This window comes from Halyomorpha halys, unplaced genomic scaffold, assembly GCF_000696795.3.
Source record: "Halyomorpha halys isolate HHAL.00 unplaced genomic scaffold, Hhal_1.1 Scaffold438.1, whole genome shotgun sequence".
NCBI lineage: Eukaryota > Metazoa > Arthropoda > Insecta > Hemiptera > Pentatomidae > Halyomorpha > Halyomorpha halys.
Window position 1 is genome coordinate 1,461,219 of NW_027107367.1, and position 12,874 is coordinate 1,474,092.

General features: G+C 28.6%; 1 protein-coding gene across 5 annotated transcripts in view; it reads right to left on the minus strand.

Moving 5' to 3' along the window:
* The window catches only part of LOC106682742 (glycogen-binding subunit 76A), a 36,389-nt gene that overhangs the window by 8,381 nt on the left and 15,134 nt on the right, over positions 1 to 12,874 (minus strand). For 2 of the 5 annotated variants that reach the window (XM_014423769.2, XM_014423768.2), the window contains one exon: positions 9,218 to 9,275. The exons of the other annotated variants lie outside the window; for them this stretch is intronic. The gene's annotated coding sequence lies outside the window, so the exon portion shown is untranslated. The remainder of the gene's footprint in view (positions 1 to 9,217; positions 9,276 to 12,874) is intronic. 5 annotated transcript variants of the gene reach the window in all.

Here is a 12,874-nt window from a genome sequence, read left to right on the forward strand (position 1 = left end):
CACATTTATATATAGATAGCTGTTAAAATAGTAAAAAAAAAAAAATATATATATATTTCTTGATATTCAGTAAAATTTGTAGTCGGTCAAAATATTAAACTAGTCAAAACTATTTATTCATAGGCAGAAAAAAATATTTTTTGAAAACTGTCAAATTAGTAGAAAACTATTGATTGACCTAAAACCTATTTATTATTAGCTGTAAAAATAGATTTAAAAAAACTACTTATTTATTTCTAGTAAAAAACATAGCCATTAAAAAACAAATAAATTATTTTATATTATTAAAAAAATATTCAATTACAAGTTTAATGTTATAAACTTTCTTTTATGTTAGTAAAATCATGTTTTCCTCTAAATTTAGCACAATAATTAGCACAATTTTCAGGCACAATAAATGCTGTTTCGTATGAACTGCGTCTGAGTTATTTCGGGAGTAAATTGATCGAAATTATCTTCAATAGACCCACTTCAGTTAAAAGTTCCTAAAAAATTAAAAATTTTCCTTTTACCAATCCATGGTAGTTAACTAGCAAATAAATTCCAATATGGCCCATTTCTGAATTATTTTTGGAATGTTGAAACATGAAAATTTATGAATACTTTTTTTTTATATTATATATGTTCGAAAACACAACAGATTACGGAGAATAAAAAGAATGTTCAGATAATAACAGTATAAAAATTTGAATTTATAATTATTTTAGTCAAAATAAAATTAGCAAAAAATTTATATTTTTTCTTTACAATGTTCTAAATTTGTCCTTTCCATAACAAACTCGTAAAATTCGTAATTTTGTTTACAAAGGCCATTAAAAAAACAAGTTTTATGTTGGGTTTGTTGGCAAAACAATTTATGAAATGACTGTGCAGTATCGGTAATCATGTCAATTTAAATTAGTATTGATATCTTTTTACGAGATTAACACTTTTATATTTTATTTAAATGGAAGTTTCCCCATAATTTACGTCTGAGGGTAAATTCAATCTCCAATTATTTATTACAGTTATTCTATAATAATATATTTATTTACTACAATAATAAAATTAAATTCTTAAGATGAAGCTAGATAATTTTGAATGTATCTTTTGCTTAGAACGTGTAAAGCAGGTGTTAATAGTTAAAGGTTTTTTTGTAAGATACATTTCATATTTTATTCATCGAAAATCTCTACATAACTTATTTCTTTCAAAAATCTTGAATGTTTATAATAAACAAATCTTCTAAGCAAAGAAAGTTTTCACTTTAGCACCTACTTTTTAGCTCTGCACATTCATAATTATGTTAAAAAAAACAAATTAGCTGCCTCAAACATTTTTCAGAAAAACGCAATATATTTGTTAGAAATACCATATCAATGCTCTGCAATGATAATAGCATATTCTACTAATAATTTTTTTTTTTTTAGTAAAGCAGCGAAAAGTATATATTAGTATTACTTTTATGCAGATGCGTAAGTATGTCAATGATGAAAATGGAATTTTTCAGGGTTGATTTCTTTTTTTTCAAGTATCTTGCATATAGGTTCTTAAACGATTAAGCAAGATTTTGAATAAATATCTTTATAGAGATAATCTTATTACACTGGATTTAATTTGTATCGTTATAAGTATCAGGATATGGATAACTGTCAGGAGAAACTACTTAAAGAAATGAAAAACAAAATGAAATGCAGCCTTAGAACCGGAAAAACAAAAAAAAATATGATTTTTTTTTGCATTGAGCTCTAACTGCCCTTGAAAACAACTTTATCCCGATTCGTTTAAAGGTCAGGCAGTTCTTTAACCTTCGGCTGAAAACAAATATCGATTTACCAACGCTTATTGCAAATATAGAGTGAAAGTTTTTGCGGCAAGCAAACTTATTTTTATCTCCTTCCCATCCCATGGTGGGTACTGAAATAACCAGAAATGTATAAGTAACTACCGGAAAAATTATTACATACCTTTATAATAACGCTCACAAGCCTGCCAGAACATTAAGAAAGGCGGACAGTAGAAAGACTGCACGCTTAAATATTCTAGCGATGAAGATGAGGCAGAAATAGAATTTGGCATTAACACAGTAGACTGAACAAGAGAGAAATCCAAGAGAACTTAAGAATTTCTTTGGGAATGTGTCATGGCGACATATATATAATTCTCGAATCTTCTTTACTTCGACCGCATTAGGCATTTGTGAGGAAAATAAAAATTAATAAAATATATTTAAATTTGACTAAAATTTGTAAAAAAAAAATTGTAAAAAGATTTTCGAAACGTAAGGGTATTTGTAACTGTTAATCTAAATTTAATGTTCTACAATTCATAAAATCAATAATTTAAAATAATAAAAAATAGAATATAAAACACTACTTTTTCTTGAGTGATATAATAAATTTAATTTTAATAAATTAAATATATTTTATAATTAATGGGAAGAACAGACTCGTGATCAAACGTATGACAATTATGAGCCATGGGGTTTAAAAATTTGGCAGTTAGAAACATGAAAATTATTAATTAAAAAAAAAGTCATCCAAAACTAGACCCTTTTTTTTTTTAATTTCATAAAACATAAATTATAGTTTATAGAATGTAAATGAATTTTGACTGATCCTCGGCAAGCTAAAATGTGATGAAGACGGCTAGACATTGGTTTCAATTTTTCAAAAGGGCAGCGGTCCATTGTATCCAGCTCAACGCCTTCGATTGTTATGGTTGATTGGGCTCCTTTGTTGCACCTTGCGTTGAACAAACCAAGCTAAATTGCCCCTCCATTTTAATTAAGGGTAGATGCATTTTATCACATCCTTAAAGGTCTGTCAGGATTAATACAATGCCAATAGTTTATAATTATGGACCATCTCAAAATTGGAAAAAATAAATGAATTTAAACATTGTAAAAATAATTTCAAAAATATGATTACAGAACATTCGTAAATTAAAAAAAAAATTAATTTGTACATTTAAAAAATAATTAAAACGAAATTATGGACCATTATAGGTTCCTACTTATTTATTTGCTTATCGGAGACGTTACGGACTTTTTATATTGAAACATTATGGACCATCTTAAAATTAAAAAAATTAAATGAAATTAAACACTGTAAAAATAATTTGAAAATATAATTATGGACCATATTAAAATTGAAAAAATAAATTAATTTGAATATTGTATAAATATTTAATGAAAAATATATTTATGGACCATCCTAAAATTGGCAAGAAGAAAAAAAGTAGGTGTCTTTATAGATTGTATAAATAATTTGAAAAATATAATTATTGACTATCTCATATTGAAAAAAAAAATTAAATAAGTGAACTTGATAATCATAAATATAATATGAAAAACATAATTATTGAGCATCTTAAAATTGAGAACAATAAATTAATTTGAACAATGTAAATATATACATTTAACAAAATAAATACATTTAAATATTGTCAAAATAATTTGAAAAATATAATTATGGATTAACTTAAAATTGAAAAAAAATAACACAAATTTGAACATTATAAAAATAATTTGAAAAATGAAATTCCTTAATTGAAAGAACACAAAAAATATACAATAGGAAATCATTTTTCCTGAAACCGTTAAAGAGGTCTATCTAAGAATAAATTTAACATAAGCAATTATTTTCGTCATGGGTAATTTTATTTATCGTATTTTCCTCTTAATTCAATAAATCTAAACAAAATAAACTTCTCTCATTTCTTCCTCTCATTGGACTAAAAGTGGTATGTACTGGGATTTAAAGTCAATTTTAAAATATTCATAATTTTACTAATCAAATAAAGTGTATGGAATTATATTATCATTTCAGAAGAAATATTATTGATAAAGAAATAAATATTTATAATTAAAAACAAAATTGCCTGTTGAAGATTTTTTATAGAATTATACGAAATGAATGGATCAGTTAACGTAACATCACGTTAGAGTGATACCTCATAAGTCTGAAAAAAATCAAAACTATGATTTCTTTATTTAAAAAAAAATGATTTAAAAAATACATGAAGCATTATTCTAGAGAGATCAAGTCTCACAAGTATCGATTTCTAAGACACATCATATGAAATAGAACTATATCATATTTTTATTATTATTTTTTTTTTTCAACTTAAAGAATTCTTTTTTTATATTTCTAGGAAGGAGGGTGGATTTTAACTTTTTTCTTAAATACAAAACAGTTTTATTTTTTTACTTACAAGTTATCATAGCGTAAGCCATAATAATTAATTGATTAATGGATAAAATAATTAGAAAATAAATAGAAGTGATCATGCATTGTTACGTCGATTAGGATGTGAGGACATATAAATAAAATTGTACATAAGAAGTAAATATTTGATTAAGACAAATCTTTGAGGACAAACATGATAAAAACCCCCTCCTTCAAATGCAGACGTGGGGGCGGCTTACACGCTACCGATGCGTGCATGTCCTCGTAAGATTTACGACACCTTTTTTTCCAATCTAAATAATTACAACCGGAGATTCAATTAGATATGGATTATATAAGATGATACTCGTCAGAGTAATTTTAGGTACAATACGGATAAGACGAAACGGATATACTTGACGGTATCTTATCCTTCGCAAGCGTACATTGAACCCCGCAAGTGATTATCAGCGGGGTCAAGTAGGACGAGTTTAGAATTAGGCTCCCCCACCCCCAAAGGCCAAAAAAGATAAAGGATAAAGAAATAAAAGAAATGAATAAAGAAATCCTGGGATATTCCTGGTTCCATGTCTCAAGAAGGTGGTTAGGTCCTTTCTTCAAGGAATGGAGAAGATAACGGTAAAAGTAGAAAAAGGAAACGGAGTAGAAACATACGATCCGACTTCCTGCTGCTAAATATAAACTATTGAAATATAATATTGCATAAAAAAGTGCAGAATTAAATTACAGTCTCCATTACATTTTAAAAATCGATTCTATAATATATACATCAAATAATAGTCTTTCATCCTTGCCAAAACTAGTTAATTTATTTTATTTTTGTATTTTTATGTTTCATAATGAGTTATCTGCAAAAAAAAATCTGCAACCTAATACCTGCACTTATTATTAAGTCACTGACAACTAAGCTTTATGAACATTTCAACTTATAAACTACAAACTACAAGAAAACAACAGAGCACTAACTAATCAACACTATCGTGATACAGAAATAAAAAGTACTGCTCCCGAAAGAATTTTACTCTCAAAACAGAAGAATTAGTTGTTAATATTTGCAACCTCAGTCTCTCATGGACTCATCATTTATCACTGAGAGAGTTGAGGTGTCACCTTAAAAAACTCGATCCAGCAGCGGCACTGGTTCGAATATGTCCTAGGCAGGTTGTATTTTCTTTTGCGGCGGTCCCACGAAATGAATAAAATACCAATACAAAAAGATTCATATGAAGAAGGCAAAATTCAATTAGAAGAGTAAAAAAAGAAGAACATACATTACTCAATCCTTGATTAACATTATCCCAGGTTTGTGATGGTTTAAATTTTTTTTAATTGTATTTAACTTATAATTTATTTAATTAAATATTGATTTGCTACTTGTTTTATATCTATTTTGTTTATATTTCATCCCTATTCTTTTGCGATTTGAAGTTCATTGCTTATCTTATACTTTTATATATTATTGAGATCAAAAGCTACTAAAATTATTTTATAGGTAATAATATTCATCATGGAGCCTGTTAAATGTTTATTATACGACATATACGGGTTACTGTGAAATGGGGGAAAAAAAACCTAGCTCTTGCATCAGACTCAACCAACTAATTACAGAATTTTTCTCATTAATGACACGTGGCTCATTGGTATGAACTAGTTTCTCTTTTCCGTGTTATTGGTTAACGTAAAGAAGTTTATATTATTCTGATTCTAATATTCACAGTACATTATCCTCAGGGAATGAAAACTAAGAATAACTTCAGCATTCGAACCTGTGAGAACATGGATGTTGGTTGGAGGGGGCAACGAATTGAGCAGAATGAGATTTTTTCACATCAAGCGTCATTTAATTCCATTAATACTGCATTAAGTTTTAAATTTAATATTTATTCTTTCAGTGCGAGGACCAACAGGTGAGAACCGAAGGAGCAAGTGCCTGATATCATGAAGCAATTGATCCAATTAGGTCAGACAAGAAGAAGGAGACAATTGTAGACCAGTTTATCCTATCAAGGAGCAACAGAATCAGGGCGGCCAAAACTCTTGACTCGGTCGGAACATAAGTTGGCCGAAAGGTAGTTATGAAAATAGACCAGTAGATATCAATGAAAAATATAGTCAAGATAGAAACGTGTTTAAAATACAACTATAAATGGTGTATGGCACTACAGTCATGATTTAATCGCACATGTAGTCAGAGTATTTTTTAAGAGATTCCCAACAAGCGATACAATGGGAATACAAGTCCTATTTGGCGTATCTGAGGAAGATTTTGAATTCTAAAAAACGAGAATTTATTTCTGCTATAAATACTTTACATGAGGCAATTTTATTTCAATTCAGTTATAATTAAAAAAAAAATTGCCGACACTACCATGCCAATTTCTAGCTCTGCTAATTTTACAATGTAGTTCGATAAAAGTTTTTTTTTTTTAATTTATTTATTTGATGTAATTTACAACAGTACAAAATAATAAAATAAGTAAATATGTTGTATGTTTCATATAAACTTGAAAATCTTGGGAAGGGACCACCCAGTGGTACTTTAAACATTAATTTAAATTAGAAGGTCCCGTGGCTATCTTCTTTTCAGACGCCTCAGAGGATTATCAGGGATTGTTAAGGATGAAAGATTAAGAATTAATGGGTTAGGATGTTTAAGGAGTTTGAAATGAAAAGACCCATATCTGTTTCGAGCCAATTCTGCAACGAATGAGTTTATTTGTAACGTAATAAGGAGCATCAAGGATTTTACGTAGGATTTTGGATTGTAAGGATTGGATGCGGGAGGAATTTGATGGTTTGGTGGAGCCCCAGTGGATTCCAAATGTCCAAATTTGTCTGATTATCGTAGTGTATATTAATTTTTTGTAGTGAATGGGAAGTTTAGAGCGTTTGTCAAGTAAGTGTTGTAGCAATCGTACTCTATGAGCAGTTTCTTGTCGTTTCAGTCTTGTGTGTGGATTCCAAGTAAGTCTCTTGTCAAGATGGAGGCCTAAGTATCGAATCTGTTCAACAGACATTAGTGGAGTATTTAGAAAGGATACTTCGATAAAAGTAATTTTTAATTTTCTACACGCTATTAAGTAAATGTTTTGAAGGTAAAATAGAGTAGGTTCCGTTTTATCATTTTTAGTGTTAAGATGTCTTCCAGAGATTGTAACATCTTCGCCTTCGTACTATATTCGTTAAAAGTAAATGTTTAAAGCGTATTATAAAAAAGTCTCTTTTAGAAGACAGGAGTGACAGGAGATTGGTTCCTCGCTGATTCCTAGTTTTAGATAATTTTACAATGTAGCTCAATATAAATAATTTTTTTTTTACTTTTCAACTCGCCATTAGTAAATATTTTATTTAAAAGTAGTGCAAGCTTCTAATTATGGAATTTCGGGAGAGGGACGAGAAAGAAGATTTTTGGTGCTATGGTCTCCCTTAAAGATTGTAACGTCGCCATCGTACATCAACCAATACTCGTTAAAATTGAATGTTTTAATGCAATCTTCGGCACTGGGCGTTCAATCAAAACCAGTGCAACAGGCACATTTTTTTAGCCATAGTTTTTAGTTTTAGTAATAGTGCCTTCACAACCCTCAAGTGTGCCCTAACACTTTTGACTCAAGACTATGAACCTCAATTTCAGCCCAACTCATTACTACTAAGTCTCCTTAAAATGTTGCCCTGCTACAGTAAAAGGAGAAAGATTAGATCTTTATACTTATGCGTACATATTTATTAGTCTTCTATTTTATTTCGAATTATAAGGGTTCTGATAATAAAATAAAAAACTGAGCGACACTCTTGTATCACCTTAGACATATTATTTTATTCTCTATAATCAAAATTCCACCATCCGATACCGCATATAATGGAATGATTCAAGTTCAACTGAACATAATATCAAAACATCCGGCAATAATAACGAAGATTGCCTTATCTGCATTCCACCTTTTCGAATCCTCCTGTATACGTTTCAGTTTACTACTCTGTCGTTCAAGAGATTCGTTCTACATCCAGTGACCATTAATATGTTCACTCCAGTCGCCGCCAAGCTGTATCAAATAAAATTTACCGGGTGTTTGTAACGCAATTTCACGGTATTTTCCCGTCAAACCTATCATCTATATTACTAAAAATCGTTGGAGTCATTCTTCCCTTAAAGCAATTTGCTTGGTTACCCATCCATAAATAATAGAAAGTTTAATAATTTCTAGATTTTTACTCCCAGAGATTTCCGCACTGAAAGTGAGAATTGAGATTTTTTAAACGGAAACAGCGACAAGCATTTCAAACATTACAGTGTAAAATTATGTTTTTTTTCAAGCTCCGTATTCTTTTTTTCTTTTTAATTTGCAGAATATTTTCCATTTTAAAAAAAGACTAATAATTAAAGCAATTGTACCATAATCATTAACTTCTATTGAATTTTATGTAATTCACATTATCAGAAGTATAAATCAGTCACAAGTTATATAACCAGCTTGCTAGTCACACACTTACATAAGATTTCTTATCTTAAATGTGAAATATTAAAAAAAAAAAAATTTCCTTATTTCGCAATTAAAATTACGGGCCGCTTCTTTTAAAATTCCAAACTTGACCTTGACTTGGCTGGTGAAATTCTTAAGGTTTCCAATTACAATTCAAATTACATACGTATTGTGTCAGCTGAGAATTTGAATCTTAATTAGGTACAGACATCAAGGAGAGACCTGGGTCATCTAAAATTAAAGCATTCATGTCTTTAATTCTTACCTAAATTATAACAATCTAAGAGAAGGTTACAGTCAGTATGGTGTAAGTCACATTTCTAATAATTCTGAGCCAAGTACATAATCTAGAAAGATTAAACTTAACTGTTAAAAGACTGTAATTTAAACTGTTGAAAGAAAATGTGAACTAAATCACAACCTCAATGGTTTGCCGATTTGTTGGCTGTTTTTAAATTTTTCATCAACCACAAAAATCATATTTATTTGCATGCACAGAGCAGTCAGTAATTTTAAGATGTTTTAAATAAAGCAAAACAAATTTAGAAAATTTTCCTTTAAAATTACCTTCACTCAATCCTCATATCAATATTCAACTGGCTTCCCACACAGCTTACTGATGATACTGAAATTATATATAGTAATATAATATCTAAAATATATAATTGTAATTGTAAATTTTAAATTATTTAGTTAGTAATTTATGTTTTCTGATTTTTTTTTTCATTCAGGGTTAGCAGCCTTCTTACTTAGGGCCTTTTATTATTTGTTAGTATTTACTCTTTCATCTATATTGTTGGATCTTTTTTTTTTCCTTGTATTTTATATCAATATCCTTAAAATATTTGTTTAGAGGTCCCTTTTTAAACCTTTTGTAACACAACTTCTAATTGAAATTTCATCATCTTTTATACTTTTAAAATCATAGATTTTTACTGATAGATTTAAAAAAAAAAAAAAATAATAAGATATAATTATAATGATAAAAGAGTAAATACCTAAATGGACGGACGGTCTAAAACGCCGAGGGGTAAAAACTTAATAAAAAACAAAAAGAACAATATTAATTAAGCCAGAAAAGATAATAATGAAAAAATATATAAATTATCTTTTTAAAACTATTAATAACATCCAATTTACACCTGTTTGTTAATACCACAATTTATTATTTATTGTCCATCTAAGTATTTAAAATACAGTAATTGTGTATTACACAGATCTTTTTCGGACCATTAGTGATTTCAATCGGGATGAATTTTTGACAAATAAAATCCTATTTTTTGTCATAAATTCACATATTTATCATATGTGAAAATATGAAGTCCACAGTTCAGAAGATATCTAAATTAGTGCATTTGAAAACTTTAGTCATATCTATATCGTTTTGTGATTTCAAAAACTGAAGCTGTCATTTTCCTTAAAAATGTGAAATTTTTATTCCTAGCTATGGTTAAACATAAACCAGTCAAGAAATGAAAAAAAAAACATAACTCTAAAACTGTTTAGACTATGATATTTGCTCAGCGGAATCTGTTTTTTAAGCTTTTTTTTCTTAAGGAGAGTTAACTTAATTTGCTTTAGTCGAGCAATTATTTTCTGTAATTGTCAACAGTGCAGTACCGTAACGTTACTGAGAATAGAAAAGAAACCTTGACAATGAAAACTTTCGTAAACACTATTGTACAAATACCGTTAGTATCTTTTTTATGTTAGTATAAACAAAAGCATATAAAGATAATAACGTAACTAGACAAAATGCAATATTTAGTTTGTATTTTTAGCATTGTTTTTTCCGAAGATAAAGGACTGTGATAAATAACTTCCTGGTAAGTAATTTGACAATTCTTTTTTTAATATAAAGAATCACTACCTAATTGCACATGATTTAAAAGTATTCTAAAAATATAATAAAAATTCAAAATATATTTTGATAAATATATCCCATCTAAAGACTATTTTACATTATGAATATTTAACCGGCTGAAAAGAACAAAATATATGACAATACACAAAGTACATTTCAGATCATATTTAACTGACTTAATATATTAATGTAATAATAACATTTACATGTTTAAGAGAATATGCAACTTTAAATATGCTTGTTGGGTATTATTAATGATGAATGAAGCTTCTTTTGTTAGTAATTTTTTTTATCCTTTTTTAAAAAGTTTTAACAGTTTTTATTCAGTACATTGAACTTTAAAATTTACTATATAAAGAGATAAATTAAACAATTACGGGATTATATATGCAGAGTGGTGTAACTTTTACTTTATTTGAAGAGAGATGATACAGAGACTGGATATACTATGTACAACTACGATCTACATACTACTACGCATAACATAGCGATATAAACATTTAACCATTTATTTATAAGTCTATATATTATTAAAATAAAAGGATTTACAAAGCAATAAGTTACTATAAAATAACTAATAAAGATTTCTCGAAAATAAAATCGACAATACAACCGTCTGAGTACTCCTTGGGCGGCCTAAGTTACTTGGATGACTGTCTCGATGATTATCTCTCAATAAATTAATACATAAATAAGGATTCTTAATTCTTAGGAAAAATCTAATTTCCAAACGATTTTGTCAAAAATGTTCTGCACCTTTTGAGTACAAATCGTCAAAGCCGTAAACAATTGTTGGCATTTTTCGTATTAAGGACTTGTTGGATCAGAAAAATCACTAATATAAAATGATTCAAAATATATTTTTTCAATCAGAATCCTTTGAAAATATCCCTTTCCATTAAAAATCTGGAGTTAAGTGGGCGAATGATGAGAAATCGAAGAGATCACAAACTCCACATAACTAGTAAAACTAAACTTCATCATCATAATAAATACCTGCCAAGTTTCTCTTCGATATTCTCAAACCTCACAAAGACAGAAAATTCATCAATCGAGTATTGAATACCTATATATACAATATAGCATGTTAAATATCACAATTCACAGCGAAATACCGATGTCCTTCACGTGTTCAAGGCCTACTGGATTCATGAACAGAACACGAAAAAATGGAATATGTAACACGTGATCTTCTGGAAACTTCTACGACCTGTAAACTAATCTTCGGCCAAGTATTGTCCTACGAGGTGACCTTAGAGAGATTATTCAAATCGGATCCTCACAGCAATGGAACATTAATGACAACCGCTATTTCATTCTGTCACCGGCGAAGGTGAACTCGGCAAATCCACCTCGCCTTGACAGGAACATACCCCGGCCTTAGCGGACGTACATGGACTTCTTCCTGTCCCTTCCGTGATGTATGTCCTGGAAACCCTGCTCTGGTCTTGAGATACTTCTTTTAAGAGATCTATAAGAATTTATAAACTTTTAAAGGTAAATTAATTTACGATTTAAAAGCAACACGGTAATTAATTTTAGCAGTTATATTACCGCTGAAGTTTATCAGTCCTAATTTTTTCGAAAGACTCAACCTGGCGATAAACCATATATTTGTGCTAAACCAGGATCAAAGAAGAAGCTTTGTAGGGATATTTATTTATTTTTCTGTTTCCTTCCATACCATAACAAGGCAGAATGTCGAACTATCATTTCGAATTTAAAGAAAAAACAAATCTGGTCATCACACAACTTTCACTTACCAAACTGAAAGGCGAAAATTTAAAATAATAATTCGTTTTCTGTTGCTATAAATAATCTTATTTTAGGGTTTCTCGGTATGCAGATAACGAATATCAACATTGTTCCTATCAATAATAAAAATATAAGCTATTATACGTATAATTGGAATCGTGAGAAATCAGTCTCAGATGTCATCGATTTTTTAGTCTCAAAACTGCTGTGTCTATTTCTCCTTTGATCATCAAATCCATTCATAGTTTTTATTTATACATTTTTCATTACTGCTAACAATATAAAATGGTTAATTATTTCGAATAAACAAAGTTAAGGGTACTACTATAAGAAAGTTTATTGAAAATTCGGCACTTAAGTTACGTTAAACTATTTCAATGAGGATAAGACCCGTATTTATTTATTTTTATTAATATTATTTATTTATTTCCGTTTTTGTAAAATTATTTTTTAAGTACAAAAGCCAGTTAATTATTTTATTAATTCTATACATATTAGTTTTTGTTTCTAAATATGTTTTTGATTTATATCGTTTTCAATTACTTTTTTATTATTATGTTGATAATTCTTTTACTAATTTATTTTAATTAATTAAAATTATTTAA